Raw genomic sequence first — 14,184 nt, 5'->3', positions numbered from 1 at the left:
GCTCTGCTGTCTGAAGGAGCTGCTCTGGCCTTACCTGCTGTTTCCAGCAGTACTTTTCCCAGAGCTGGTGACAACGTGTTTTTTATGGAGCTGTTCACTCATCCTGTAAACCTTTCATCTTGGAGACATACCCTGACACACTGTCCGTGTCTGGAGAGCTGGATGGGAACTCACTAATAATTCTCAATTTGGTTGTTTTATTCCCTTTTTCATTTTGTTCTGCCCCAGAACTCTCTGGTTTTCTGGAAGTTTCTTCATGAGGTCAGATGTGGTGAGACAAGGTGATAGAAGATGCTGACACAACTTGTTGAGTTGCTTTTGATGCCTCCATAGTGTCTTCTTGAGATCACGAGTTGAACAGCGTGGTCTCTGAAAATTCCCTTTGGGATATCCTGGAGGAATCCCGACCCCCACTGCTGCCTGGGTGGCTGCTGAAGGCTGGGACCGTGAGGGCAGTGAGTGACTTTGAACTGAATCACAGAATTGTGCAATCACTGAGCTTGGAAAAGCCCTCCAAGACGATGAAGCCCAATCTGTGCCAAATCCCCACCTTGTCACCCAGCCCAGAGCACTGAGTGTCACATCTAGCCCTTCCTTGGATGGGCAATCCACCACCTCCCCGTTCCAATGTCCAGCCTGACCACCCTTTCCAGGAGGAAATTCTTTTCCTCTCTGTGAAATTTCTCAGTTAATGCTCCTTATTTCCATACAACACTCGTTGACAGGCTTGAGGCAGTTCCCTTCCTGAGTTCCATGAACAAAATCAGTGTCAAGAGAAAACACTGGGGAGGAGAATCACGAACAGCTCTTCTTGTGAGAGAAAAATGTGAGCAGTAGCTGGAGTGTCCACCCACACATGTATTTTAAAAACAAGCAGACAGAATATTGCTGTATTCCAATTCCTCTTCCCAGAGCAAAGCAGGCTCATGATTAATGGAACAAACAGCTCAGAATAATAAGCAATATTGCTTTATATGCAGGGTCCATAGCCACGAGGTACCCGGAGCACTCCAGAAGAGTAAAAGCTCATCTTAATCATTGCCTGCCTCCTCTGCAGTGTCTGTGGCATAAATTAGGGACATCAAAAGCTTTGGAGAGCTAATGAAAATGCTAAAGAGGCTCCAGACCAACAGCAGCGTAGCAGCCTCCTGCTCAATGGTGTTGCTGCATGCCAGGCTAGACCTGCCTAATTGTTTTTTTCCTTTTTTCCCACTTTGGGGAAAAACTTTGACATAAAATCCTATTAGATGGGAGTACACTTAATAATGCAAAAAGGAGGGAGGAGCAGAGGAAGGAGGGGAACCCAGCAGTGCCATGGCTCGGTTGGGTTTGTTCACAGTCCCGTGGTGGTGGAGCCAAACCTCGCTGGCAGAGCTGGGCACCAGAACAGGGTCTGGCTTGGGCTGCTGCCTCCATCCCATTTGCTGCTCTTTGTCCTCTTCACACTTGCAGCAAGTCTGAAAATCAGAGGGAAAGGAATGATTGTGTTTTCCTGGATTAGCACAGAACCAGAGTCTTCCAAGCCAGCCATGCCAACTGCTCCCACCGTTGTCCTCAGCTCTTATCCAGGTGGGAAGGGGCGTGTGGGGTCCCACCAGAGCCCATCTCTTCCTGGCAGCCCGTGTTAAGAACTTGCTCCAAGCCTTGAGCAGAGGGCAAATGCAGCTGATCTGCTGAGAGGGGCTTTTCCCAAAGGAGATTGGATTTAAACTGAAGAAGAGCAGGTTTAAATTGGATATTGGGAAGGAAATTCTTCCCTCTGAGGGTGGGCAGGCCCTGGCACAGGGTACTCAGAGAAGCTGTGGCTGCCCCTGGATCCCTGGAAGTGTCCAAGGCCAGGCTGGATGGGGCTGGGAGCAGCCTGGGATAGTGGGAGATGTCTCCTCCAGCTAAAGGGATGTGGTTTTCCTGCTCCTGGATATAGGTGTCCAGGCAGAACACTGCTCCAAAGGCTCTGACATGGAGAGCAGTGGGGAACTTTCCTTCCAGAGCTCAGTGATGCATTTGTGCCTTTCAGACTAAAAATATCTAAGGATGGAGATATGAAAACTCTTCTCTCCTACGTTATGGTTTTCCTTTGTTCCTACATGTTTTCCTCCAACCCCTGCATCCCATTATCTGCCTCAGGCTGCCCGTGGGTGAAGGATGAGCAGCTCACACCCAGGCAGTGAAAATCCCTCCTTGGAGGGAAGAACCCACCCATCACACCGAGTCCTTGGATCAAGACCAAGGTCTCATCTGGGATGGGAGTGATGAAAAGGCTTCTTCTGCCAGTGCTGGCTGCCCACATCCTGCTGCCCACATCCTCCTGACTGCTTGGAGCATCCCTGGAGCAGGGATGGAGCAGATCCCAGCCTGCACCCACGTTCAGCCCTCTGGGGGTCCATATGGACGGGCTGGGATTGATATGGAGGTGAGGGAACAATGGAACTCACTCCTTGTGCCCCTGAGGGAGAGCACACCCCAGCTGCAGCACTCAGGTCTGTCCCTGGGCACTCCTGCTGCGTCATTTCAACAACACAAAGCCCAAAAATAGGGAAGGAAATGAATAAATAAGGAAATGTTCATGCTCAGAGTGTTTTAGCCATTCCTGGTGTCAGATGCTTTACCAGCTGGCCAAGCTGGAACTAGGGGAGAGTGGTTTTGTGATTATCTGGAAAGATAAACCAGAATATGGTTCAAAAATGGGAAATATTTCTATGAACTGTAGGAAATTACTCATTCCCACAGGCATAATTCCAAGCATTGATTCATTTGGTTAATCAATGGTGGAAAAATTGGTTAATCTTTAGTGGAAAAATAAGTCTTTACACCCAAGAAAGAGGATGCCGAAGGGTGGCTGGCATTTGTTATGTGGAACACAAGGATATTTGGTGTGTAATTGTTTTTGTTGCGTTAATGATTGCTCAGAACAGCCTTAAGGAGGCTCTTTCCAGGGGTGTCCACTCAAAATGGGATCGTTTATTACACATGCTCCTTTTGGAGAGCCTTTTCCAGGGGAGGCTGGCTCCAGCAGGATGGGATGCAGCCCCAGGGATGGGGATTTAAGTGAAACAGGGATTGAAGGGATTCCTCTGTGGAAGGAATCCATGATAAACAGTAAGGGAAAATAAACATTGAGGGGGCTCAGACCATATCCCTGGGAGTTGGTTCTTTGGGATAAGGGTGGGAAAAGCCAGAGGAGCCTGGGCTGCTGTTCCTTCTCCAATGACACTGGAAGGAAAGGATGGCAGCTGTTGATGCAGCAGGGATGGAGCTGGGGGAGCAGGAGCTGCTCCTGGCCAGGGACACGGTGACAGGCACTGCAGAGAGCAGCCACGAGGAATGGCTGTCCTGGAAATCCCATTGTGCCACCTCCAGTTCTCCCACACGGAATTTGATCACTCCTGTGCTCCAGGGAGAGCCTTCCTTGGCTGTTGGCTATGCACAGCTGGCTGCTTGGTTTATGAGCTCCCTTTCTGTGGCTGTCACCCTGGACTCCATGCTCAGGGATAATCCCAGGGTTGCTGAAAGGCAGGACAACAACCTCCACCCTGCACCAGCCTTTAACCAGCAGCGAGCCCCCGCCTGCTCCCAGCTATTTGCAGGATCGTTTTTTCCTCATTTTCTGGTTAAATACAAGCTCAGTAAAGCCAAAATTCCCATCCTGAAAAGATTCTGGAAAAACCATACCAAAATTCCTGCTCTGCACAGATTCTGGGGAAAACTCGTTGGCTTTTGAGGGGGAACATGGTATAATTTTGATGATTTTGTCCAAGAAGTGAGTTTTTCTGCTCTGCCTGCTCTTGTCTGGCTCCTGCCAGGATCATTTGGGCTGGAAGTGATGTGGCTCATTTTCTCCAGCATCCCAGACTTCCATGACCCATCTGGGAAAGCCCCCCGAGTTCATTGAGAGAATTCCCCCCTCCTTGCAAAGGGACACAGAGCATCCAAGGTGGGAAGGAGCAGCAGTGTCAAACAGGCAGAAGAAATCTGGATTTGCTTTCTCTGACCAAAGTGCACCCTGAGAGCAGAGCTGCTGCAGAACCTCCCAGGCTGTGCACTGCAGGCAGCCCTTGGCTGAACTCTGAACCCAGTTATGCAGGAAATAGTGAGAGTTCACAGAGATAAATGGTGCTGGGGGACAGAATTCCACCCTGGATACTGCTCCCAGTCCTGCTCCCAGTCCTGCTCCAGTATCTCACCTCCAAACTGGTTTGGGAGGAATCTCAAAGCCCACCCAGAGCCACCCCCCTGCTGTGGCAGGGACACCTTCTGCTATCCCAGGCTGCTCCAAACCCTGTCCAGCCTGGCCTTGGACATTCCCAGGGATCATAATAAACATTTCCATGTATATTTGTGTTTCTAGGAGACAGGGAAACCTGTGCTTATATCACCAGGATCCAAAGAACTCAGTCCTGCCTTCAGACAAAGGTGAGACATCCACTGGGTCAGTGTCTGGGAGGGAACAAAAGGAAGGAGAAACAAGAAATCCCATCTTGCTGAGTCTTTATCCCACCCCTGGTGGAAACGAAAATAAATGTTTAATAGAGAAAAGACAAAGTTCAAACCAGTGTGCCCTCCCAGTGCATGCACTGCATGTTCCCAGTATGCACAGGACAAGCCCCAGTGCAACCAGTGTGCCCAGTTCATAGACCAGGGTGTCCTCCCAGTGTGTCCAGTGTGTGCCCCGTGGCAAACTGGAACGGGACAGGAGCCCCAGCAAAGCTCCTGGGAATCCCTGACAAGCTCCAGGGAACACAAGGAGGAGCAGAGTGCTGCACTGTGAGGCCACAGGTAGTTAATTAACGGCGGTAATTAAGAACTCGGTTAGGGCTGAATGGTGGGGAGCTGCTGCTTTAGCCCACGAGAGGGCAACGCTTCCCTCCTGGCTGGGGAAAACAGGATTCCTGTCTTTTTAATTAGGAATCGAATGAAGAATTCCTTCTCTTCTAACAGTCTTCCTAAAGGTTTCCTTTGGTTTGTTTTTTTTTTTATATTGGGGTATAAAGCAGGACAAGGTCCTCCCGTGCATCCCCGTGTTCCCAGCTGGAATGGCAATAAAGAGGAGCCGAGCAGCCTGGTGATCCCATCTCCTCTCCCATAAAAGCTGCTGTGGAGACAGGCTGGAGCCAGGGACAGCAACAACCCGCCCGTGCAAAACCCATGGAAAAGAGCAAGGAGAGTTTTTCCTGGAGCTCTCAGGGCAGGGATGCTCCGGGCAGAGGTGGTGATGGGGATGAGCGCAGCATCTTCCCCAGTTTTCCTGGAATTTCATAGAATCCCAGACCCGCTGGAGTTGGGAGGGACCTTAAAGCCCATCCCATTCCACCATTCCACTATCCCAGGGTGAAGCTCCAAGCCCCACTGTCCAACCTGGCCTTGGACACTTCCAGGGATGGGGCAGCCGCATTTTCCCTGGACAATCTGTTCCAGGGCCGTCATTTCCCAGCCCTTCCCCCTCCTGCAGCTCGCAGGCAAGAACCCGTATTTAAATTTTAATCCACACCCTCCCCTGCCTCTGGAGACGAATGTATTCCCAGGTGATCCCAGGATCAAAGCCCCACAAGCAGAGGCTCGCCGGGCTCGTTCGGGCAGCAGACAAGCCTCTGCAAATACCAAACCTGCCCCTCCCTGGCGACACCCACAACCCCAAAATTCCCAGGATATCCGTGCTCCAACCTCTCCACCCCGCCGGATCCTCTACCGCTATCACCCCCTGAACCATCCCTCGGCCTCACGCTTTTCTCACTCATCCCCTTCCCAAACAGGACAAAGCGGATTTAGATGCGGAATTTCGCGTGGATTTGGGATACCCCCATGGCCACGCCCACCCCGGTGTGGCCACGCCCACCACTCTCCTGGCCCCGCCCATCCCCGCATGGCCCCGCCCCGCCCCGTTCGGGGCGGGGCGGGGCCACGCGGGGATGGGCGGGGCCGAAGGAAAAGGGGCGGAGCTTCGCTCTGTGGGCGTGACCTCCGCTCCCGCTCCGGTCGCCTGTGGAGACACCGGGAGCGGTGCTCGGTGAGTACCGGGACACCGGGACCCCGGGATTCCGGGCCGGGGGGGGATTCCCAGCGGGAACACCGAGCTTTGCCTCCCGGGACAGCCCGCCCGGCCCCGCGGGGACAGCGGGAAGCGCCAGCCCGGCCCCTTTGGCTGCCGGGCCTGGCGGGGCGGGCCGGGCCCGAGCGGTGCCTGGCTGGTTTTGGGCTTGGTTTGGAGCTTTTGGGTTTTTTTTTTTAAATTATTTCTTTTTTTTCTCCCGGTTTTTTTGTTGTTCTGAGGAGGATTCCCCGTGGGAGGCAGCTTAGAGCAGGTGTGATGTGGTTCAACAAGTGAAGTGTGGCACGGGAATGAGGCAAAATCTGCTTAATTATGTAAAAAAAACCAATCTGCTTAATTAGGCAAAAATAATTCTAAAATAGGCAATTTTTTCTTCCTTTCCTTCTCCTTCCCTCCAGACCTTCCCCATGGCACCGATGGATCCCCAGAGCTGGCAGCTCCAAATACGTGGGGGCCACCCCAGTTTTCTGCCAAATCCTTTAAAATTTGACCAATTTTCCCATTCCCAGCCATCAGAACTTGGGTTTTCCTTGGAATCCCGGAGCTCTGCTTGACCGAGGAAGTTTCTCACGTGCGGGGAGTTGTGGGATGAGTGTGGGAAGGAGGTTAATTAGTGGGAAGCGTCATTATTCCAGGAGGTTTCGTGTTGATACTGAGATTACACACCCTGTTGCAGTAATAAATTTGCTTGGAATTGTAGAATTGCAGAACATCCTGAGTTGGAAGGGATCATGGAGCCAAACTCCTGGAACTTTTTTAGTTCCTTTAGTAACTTTTAAATTGAGATTCTCTATTGCAAGCTTAAATTCTTTACTTTTTTGGGGGGAGCGGGGTGGGAAGAGGGTTTTGAGTGTATATTGTGATTTTATCCTGGTGTTTTTAGGAAGGAGCTGTGTCAGGAGGGGTTTAGGTTGGATTTTGGGAAAGGTTCTTCCTGCAGAGGGTGGTGGGACATCCCCAGGGAATGGTCCCAGCCCTGAGGCTGCCAGGGTGAGATTTTGGGGTTGTCCTGAGCAGGGCCAGGAGCTGGATTTGATCCTTGTGGGTCCCTTCCAGCTCAGGATATTCTATCATTTAATTAATGGGGCACATCAAATGGAATTGGCAGCATTTTCCAGGTGATTACCCAGTGTTTCACCTGGTTTAGAGCCCCCAGGATCAGGGACATGTTGCTTGTGTGTGTTTGGGGTGTAAATTGGTTTAGAAATACAGTTCTGGGAGTAAAGGGCAGGATTCTGTGCTGCTCAGTGCTGCTAAATGAGATTGAGGGATTAGTATGGAGTTAATGACTCCTCAATCCCTCATTTCACCCTGGTGTGGGACTCACCACAGCGTTTGGGATATCTCTAATCAGGGAGCAATCAGTTCCAGAGAGGAATTGTGCATGGGCTCATTCCATAATCACCCAGCTGATGGAGGATTTTTCCTTGGATGATGAAGTTCTCCTGTTATCCTGGAGGAGTTTCTTGGGCTCCCAGGCAGCAGAGCAACTGATCTCTTACTTCTTGCTGGTGTTAAATCAAATTATTGAGTTGTGCTGTGGGCTTTAGACATCTTTTTATTTCAAATCTGATGTTTCTTTGGCAATATGATGACTTTTTAAGTACTGAAAGTTCTTAAGTTTTTAGGTTGCTAGAAAGACTTGGAATATTTGAACCAGATTCAAGTTGAGTTCTCTGTAGTAGGGCCTGGGGTGACACTGTAGGATCATGGAATCCCAAATGGTTGGGGTTGGAGAGGACCTCAAATCCCACCCATCCCACCCCAGCCATGGCAGGGACAGCTCCCACTGTCCCAGGCTGCTCCAAACCCATCCAGCCTGGCCTTGGGCACTGCCAGGGATCCAGGGACAGCCCCAGCTGCTCTGGGAATTCTATCCCAGGGCCTGCCCACCCTGCCAGGGAACAATCCCTGCAATCCCTGCAATCCCATCCAGCCCTGCCCTCTGGCCCTGGGAGCCATTCCCTGTGTCCTGTCCCTCCCTGTCTGTTTAAAAAGTCCCTCTCCCTCCTTTTCCTGTGGCTCCACCATCCCTGCAGGAGATGCTGAACCCAACAGCTCCATGGGGTTGGGATCGTGCTCCTTCCCTGGACACAGCTTCCCAAATCCCAGTGTATCCCTCTCTGAGTGTGCTCTGTTGCGAAAGCAAATCCATATTGCTGCAGAAATCCTTGGTGCAGCCCCATAAATCCTCCCCTCCGCCCTTTCCCTTTGTCCCCTTTGCCAGAGCAGAGATCACTGCAGGGGGCGGAGGGAATAATTTCCAAAGGTTTATGGTTATCAAGGGAAACACCAGCACAGCCTTGGCCGAGCCACGGAGCCGTATTCCAGGGAGGATTGAGTTGCTGCAACTCCATCTGTGCTTACACAAACCATGGGAATGGGGGGAAGGCTGCTGGCTCCTTGTCCTGGCACAGAAATATCCCTGTGCAGGGGCAGGAATTGGAGTGCAGCTCCATTGACTGGGATGGAACACCCCCAGTTCTCGAAAGACTCGTTTTTTCTTGGAAAATGGGAGCTGCAGATGTTTGGTGACCCTTGGGATTCCTGCACTGCTGGAATTGTGCAGCTGTCTGGTGAATTTTGCAGAATTACACAGTTTGGGGTTCGTTTTCCCAAAGCTCAGTGTTGATCCTGCCCTCGGTGTTGGGAGCTCAGGACCCACATCATTTCTGCTCTCAGGAAAAAGCTGGGGGGGAACTTGGAAGGGTGAGACAACACTGCTGACACGAGCAGCAAGTTTACATTCCATGTTTTGTGAGGATTGATGAGAAAGAAGTGACAGAAGTCCTCAGGGTGACTGGGCTGTGGTGGGATTCTCCCCGGGATTTTAGGGAGGGAGGTGGGGGTGGCACGTGGCTCTGGGGGATCCAACATTCCCAGGAGATGTTCCATTCCTCACTGGGGAGCTGCTGAACCCCCTCCAGCCAGGTGTCCCTGGGGAGGAGAGGATCCACTCCTGGAGCTGCTGGGAGGGTCCAGAGGGGGCTCCAGGATGAGCAGAGAGATGGAGCAGCTCTGCTGGGAGGAAAGGCTGGGAGAGCTGGGATTGTTCACCAGGAGAGGAGAAGCTTTGGGGTGACCTCAGTGTGGCCTTGCAGGGCCTGAAGGAGCTCCAGGAAAGATGGAGAGAGACTTTGGACAAGGGATGGGGAGACAGGAGCCAGGGAATGGCTCCCAGTGCCAGAGGGCAGGGCTGGATGGGATCTTGGGATTGCAGGAATTGTTCCCTGGCACGGTGGGCAGGCCCTGGGATAGAATTCCCAGAGCAGCTGGGGCTGTCCCTGGATCCCTGGCAGTGCCCAAGGCCAGGCTGGATGGGTTTGGAGCAGCCTGGGACAGTGGGAGCTGTCCCTGCCATGGCTGGGGAACAGAACAAAATGACTTTTAAGATCCCTCCCAACCCAAACCAGTTGGGATTCTGTGAAAGCCAAGGCTTGGGGTTCAGTGTGCCCCAAATCCCTGGAGCCCCAGGCAGCGTGGCTGGGGGTGGATCACAGCTTTGGGATGTTCCTGGGCACCAGCAGCCGAGTATTTTTAGTTGTGTTCCTTTGAATATTTGGTAAAACAGGCAGTGTGTTTATATTCAGCTTCCTGTGTCCGTATCAGCGTCTTGGCATGTGATGGAGTTCCAGAGGGAGGAGGGAAAGGGAAAAAAGTGTGTTGTGAGGATTATTTGTACTGAGCAGCTGAGGCCGGCAGGACGTGGCCGCTGGGATCAGCTCCTTGTTTAAACATTCGGCTCAGCTCAGGCAGGAGCCAGCCTTGCTTCCCTTTTTTTTTACCCCCTTTGTCTTCCCATCCATTCTCCTGTGTCTTTCCAATCCTGCTGTGCAGGGACAGGGTTTATTTTTTGGCACACTTTGTTTTGGGATGTGTGATCCCAGCCTTCCTGCCCAGCTCAGCTCCGAGCCCTGGTTCTCTGGGTGGGTTTTATCCTCCAGCTTGGCTCTCCGGGGTGGTGGGAGGTGGAAAAGTCCATCTCAGTCCTGCTGGGAAGGGAGCAGCCTGAGTTCCCAGCCTGAATTCTCAGTCTCCTTTCCCAGCCTGAATTCCCAGCCTGCTTTTCCAGCCTGAATTCCCAGTCTGGTTTTCCAGCCTGCTTTTCCAGCCTGAATTCCCAGCCTGAATTCCCAGTCTGAATTCCCAGGCTGCATTCCCAGGCTGCTCCTCTGTGTCATCCTCCCTTCACTCTCCAGAGCTGCTCCCTGTGCAGAACCAGTGGGAGCACATTTTGTCTGGTTTTCCCATCCAAATGAGGGCTTGCCTTGTGCCCAACCTCCCCCAGAGCATGTAACCAGAAGGTTTTCTGCTGCTTTTAAGCTGAGGAGAGAAAATTCTCCCTCCCAGTTTGCAAGAGAATGCCAAGGGGATGCCCTGGGACCCAGCCCTTGCTGCCTGAACCAGGGACACATCAGGGACTTGGTGGTTGTCACAGAAAGGGGAAAACAGGACAGGTTTGGATGAGATTTTGGAGATAAATCCCCTCTCTGGGAGGATGGGCAGGCCCTGGCAGTGTCAGGTTGGGGCTTGGAGCAGCCTGGGACAGTGGGAGCTGTCCCTGCCATGGCAGGGATGAGGTGAATTTTGAGCTCCCTCCCTACCCAAAGCAGTCTGTGATTCTGTGGTTGCTGGGAATAATTTTGAGCAGATCCCAGATGACATTTGCAGCTCTGTTTGTAGCTTCAAGCCCCCTCCCAAGGGCAGGGGTTTTGGGATAAGCAGAAAGTGTCCCTGGATTTGTGGGAGAGGAACCATCCATTTCCCAGCTGAATCTGGTTCCTGTTGCTGTAAAACTTGTGTGGGATTCCTCCTGCAAAGCAGGGATGCTCCAGCTGGAACTGGAACTCCTGCAGTGCAGGAGGACCTGCCTGGTGCTGCCAGCCTTGGCCAGAGGGACTGGGACCCATCCAGCTGTGGAATTTCCTCATCCCACGTGCTCTTCCCTGATTTATTCCTTCCCAAGCGTGGCCTGGCCTCTGAGTGGAGGCTTTTGCAGGGGGTGCATTACACCAGCCTCAAACTATGCCAGCAATGCTGGCTTTGTGGGTTTTTATGGCTGCTTTGATAGGAGCTTTGATTAGGCAGGAATATCAGCGTGGCTCTGGGGTGGAGGGCAGCCCCAGGAGCTGGAATTACTCCTCAGATGCATTAAAGATGGGCTTGGACTGGCTGATCCCTGAAGGTCTCTCCCAACCCAAACCATTCCGTTGTTTTGACTGTGTTTTCATCCCCCTCAGGATGCAGGAGTCAGTTCTAAATTTCTTCTCATTTTTCCCTGACAATTGCCAGGGGGTGTGAGCTGATTTGGATATTGCACAGATAAGCAGAGCAGCAGCTTTTCCATCCCAGCTTTGATTTTGTGCAGCGGCCGCACGTCCGTGGAGGAGGTTACGTGTCACATTTATTTATTTTGCTTTCCCTGCTGGATGTGGACAGGACAAGCCTGGCACAGGGACAAGGACTGTGGCAAGGCAGATTGTCCTTAACACAATTTATTTCCCTCCTCCACACAATGATTTGAGCAGGGTTCATTAAAAGCCTGATCCCGTTTCCAGCAGGGGATTATAACAGGAATACTGTGCTGCCTGTCCCCTCTGTGCCTTGCTCAGGACCAGCCCTTGGGAATTTCAGGTGGGTTTTTCCCTCCTTGGGAATGAGGGAAGGGATGGCTGTGTCTCCTCCAGGGCTCGGTGCCAGAGCTCCACCAGCCCTGGGCAGCCGGAGCTGGGATTCATTCCAGTGGCAATCCCGGATCCGGCCGTGCCCTGGCTGTTCTGCTGCTCCTGCTCCCAGTTCCACACTGGGGCTGTCTCTGCAGGGCTGGGAAGCTTTCCTGGAGCTGCAGGGCATTGCCAGTCCCTGCTGGAGGTGTGGAAGCTGACACATCTGTTTGCACACCTGTGTGTGAGCTGATTGTGCAGCAGCACAGCCAGGAGAAGGAGAGCAGAGATGGTTCCACTTGTAAATCCTCTCCCTGCTCACAGAATTCCCAACACCTGATGGTTTTCATCACCCTCACAGAGCTGGGGCTGCTCACCTGGAGAGGAGAAGGCTCCAGGCAGAGCTCAGAGCCTGCAGGATTTGAGGACTGCCACCATTCCAGGTTTCTTTCTGGGTGTGTAATTCCCATAGGGAATGGGAGCTCTCAGATTTGTTCAGGCAGTGATTTAAACCCAGCTGTGAGAACCCATCACTGGAGGCTGACAGCTCTGAGTCTCCAGGGACAAAGCAACCCTGGAATGGTTTGGCTTGGAAGGGACCTTAAATCCCATCCAGTCCCACCCCCTGCCGTGGGCAGGGACAATTCCCACTTCCCAAGCTGCTCCAGGTTTGAGGAATTGAGATTTTCCAATCTCAAAATATGATTTTTGTGCATTGAACCACAAGTGCCAACCCCCCCTCCCCCAAGCTTTGGCTTTCTTGCACTGTAAAATCCTTATAATTTTAATTTTATTCTTGTTTCAGGATCATTGCACTGATAAAATCAAGGCAAGCTGGTCAGGGAGCAAGTCTGCCTATGTAGGTGAGTTTCCAGTCCACTCTGGTTCTTTTGTTTCGTGCAAAATGCAAAGCAGCACGACAGTGATTTAATTTTATTTTGGAGCAGAACAAATATAAAGTCCTTGGCAGGATTGCTGGCACTTTTCACCTCATTCTTTTAACTGCCTGACTGCTTTTGTGTTGAATTTAGGGGGCAGAAAACCTACTTTCCCCATAGAAATTAAGGTTTTCCTTGTTTATTCCCCTGATTAGGAAGGACCAGCCTGCAAATCTTCATCATTTCTGTCTTTGCTGTGCTACCTGTATTTAGTTTGTCCATCAAAAAATGCAAATTATTTTATATTCCCTCCTCCCATCCTTAAAAATAGGCACCTGGATAAATTCCTGGAGCCAAGGAGGTGAAATCCTTCCCACCTTCCCAGTTCTTGGAGCATCCTGAGCCAGCGTCCTGGGCTTTATCTGCAGCAGACAGAGAATCTGCTGAAGGTCACAGAACCTGGGGCCAGGCTGCATCCCCTGACTGAGCTTTCAGCACTGCCCTCTCCTGATTTTCAGCCTCTTTTGGCATTTTCAAATGTCTCTTTGGAGTTTTTCCCCTTTTTTCCCAGTGGGAATGAGGAGCAGGGATTTCTTCTGTGGAGAAACTGCCCTGCAGCTCGTTGCCTTTTCCAGTCACTTCAGGCTGGTGTCTTTAAAATAAAGCTGCTCAGATGTTTTTCAAAGTAGCCTTGATCTAAAAGTCACTTTTTGTGTGTGCTAAAGGTACAAAAAGTGAAGGCAGAAGGAATGCAGAGGAAAGCAAAAGCAGGTTTTTCCACTGCTCCTCACCCAAAATGTACATTGGGCTTGGCAGAACCCCACAGTGGAGGCTGAATTTGAAAATCAAAGGGAGCTGCAGCCCAGGTTTGATCAGCAGAAATTACTTCTGAAGTGCAGGTTATGAAGGAACAGAGCTTTAATTAAACACCCAGAACACCAAGTCCAATTGAAGATCTTGGGAACTGTCTGCTTCCTTCCATTTCGCATCATTAAGGATTTTAATCTCCAATTAAGACACTGGCAGCATTATTTATAATTAAAAAAAATTCTCCAGTGTAGAATCTCTCACTGCTCTCAAGTGTAAATCCTCTGAAGGAGGAAACATCACAAATGGGATGTTCTGTGCTTTAAGGGGCTTTTATTCTCATTTTGCACTGAGCCTGTGCAAGCCAGGTGTGTCTGCATGGCCAGAATTCCCATTCCCCCTCCAGCCCTGGCTGCTGCACCTCCTCCAGGAGGGGCATGGGATCAGAGCTGGGCTTTGCTGGACCTTTTCTGCTGGAAAATTTGGTTTAAAATCTGAGCTGCCCCAATCCCTTCAGCTGTGGAGCAGCCCAGAGCATCCCCATTCTCCCCAAAACCACTGCAAGTCCTGCCAGATGTTTCAGCTTTTCTTCTCCAGAGTGTGATCCTTGGGGGAGGATCTTGATTTCTTTCACCAAACCCAAACTTTTTCTAGCACATATAAAATATTTGTGTCACTGCTGTAAATCTCATCTGAGTCCTGCTTAAAAACAACCCAGTCCTGCTTAAAAACAACCCAGTCCTGCTTAAAAACAACCCAGTCCTGCTTAAAAACAACCCAGTCCTGCTTA

General features: G+C 51.3%; 1 protein-coding gene across 3 annotated transcripts in view; it reads left to right on the top strand.

Annotated features, from left to right (window-relative positions):
- The first annotated feature begins 5,915 nt into the window (after positions 1-5,915).
- GNG12 (G protein subunit gamma 12) overlaps positions 5,916-14,184 on the top strand; it is an 18,118-nt gene continuing 9,849 nt past the window's right edge. For 2 of the 3 annotated variants that reach the window (XM_015636870.2, XM_015636871.2), the window contains exons 1-2: positions 5,916-6,004; positions 12,515-12,572. The gene's annotated coding sequence lies outside the window, so the exon portion shown is untranslated. Of the gene's footprint in view, positions 6,005-11,635; positions 11,681-12,514; positions 12,573-14,184 lie in introns of those variants that run through there. The other variant, XM_033516450.1, reaches the window with a different exon arrangement.

Source organism: Parus major, chromosome 8 (assembly GCF_001522545.3).
Source record: "Parus major isolate Abel chromosome 8, Parus_major1.1, whole genome shotgun sequence".
NCBI classification, from domain to species: Eukaryota; Metazoa; Chordata; class Aves; order Passeriformes; family Paridae; genus Parus; species Parus major.
This window is presented reverse-complemented; position numbering and strand designations above follow the sequence as displayed.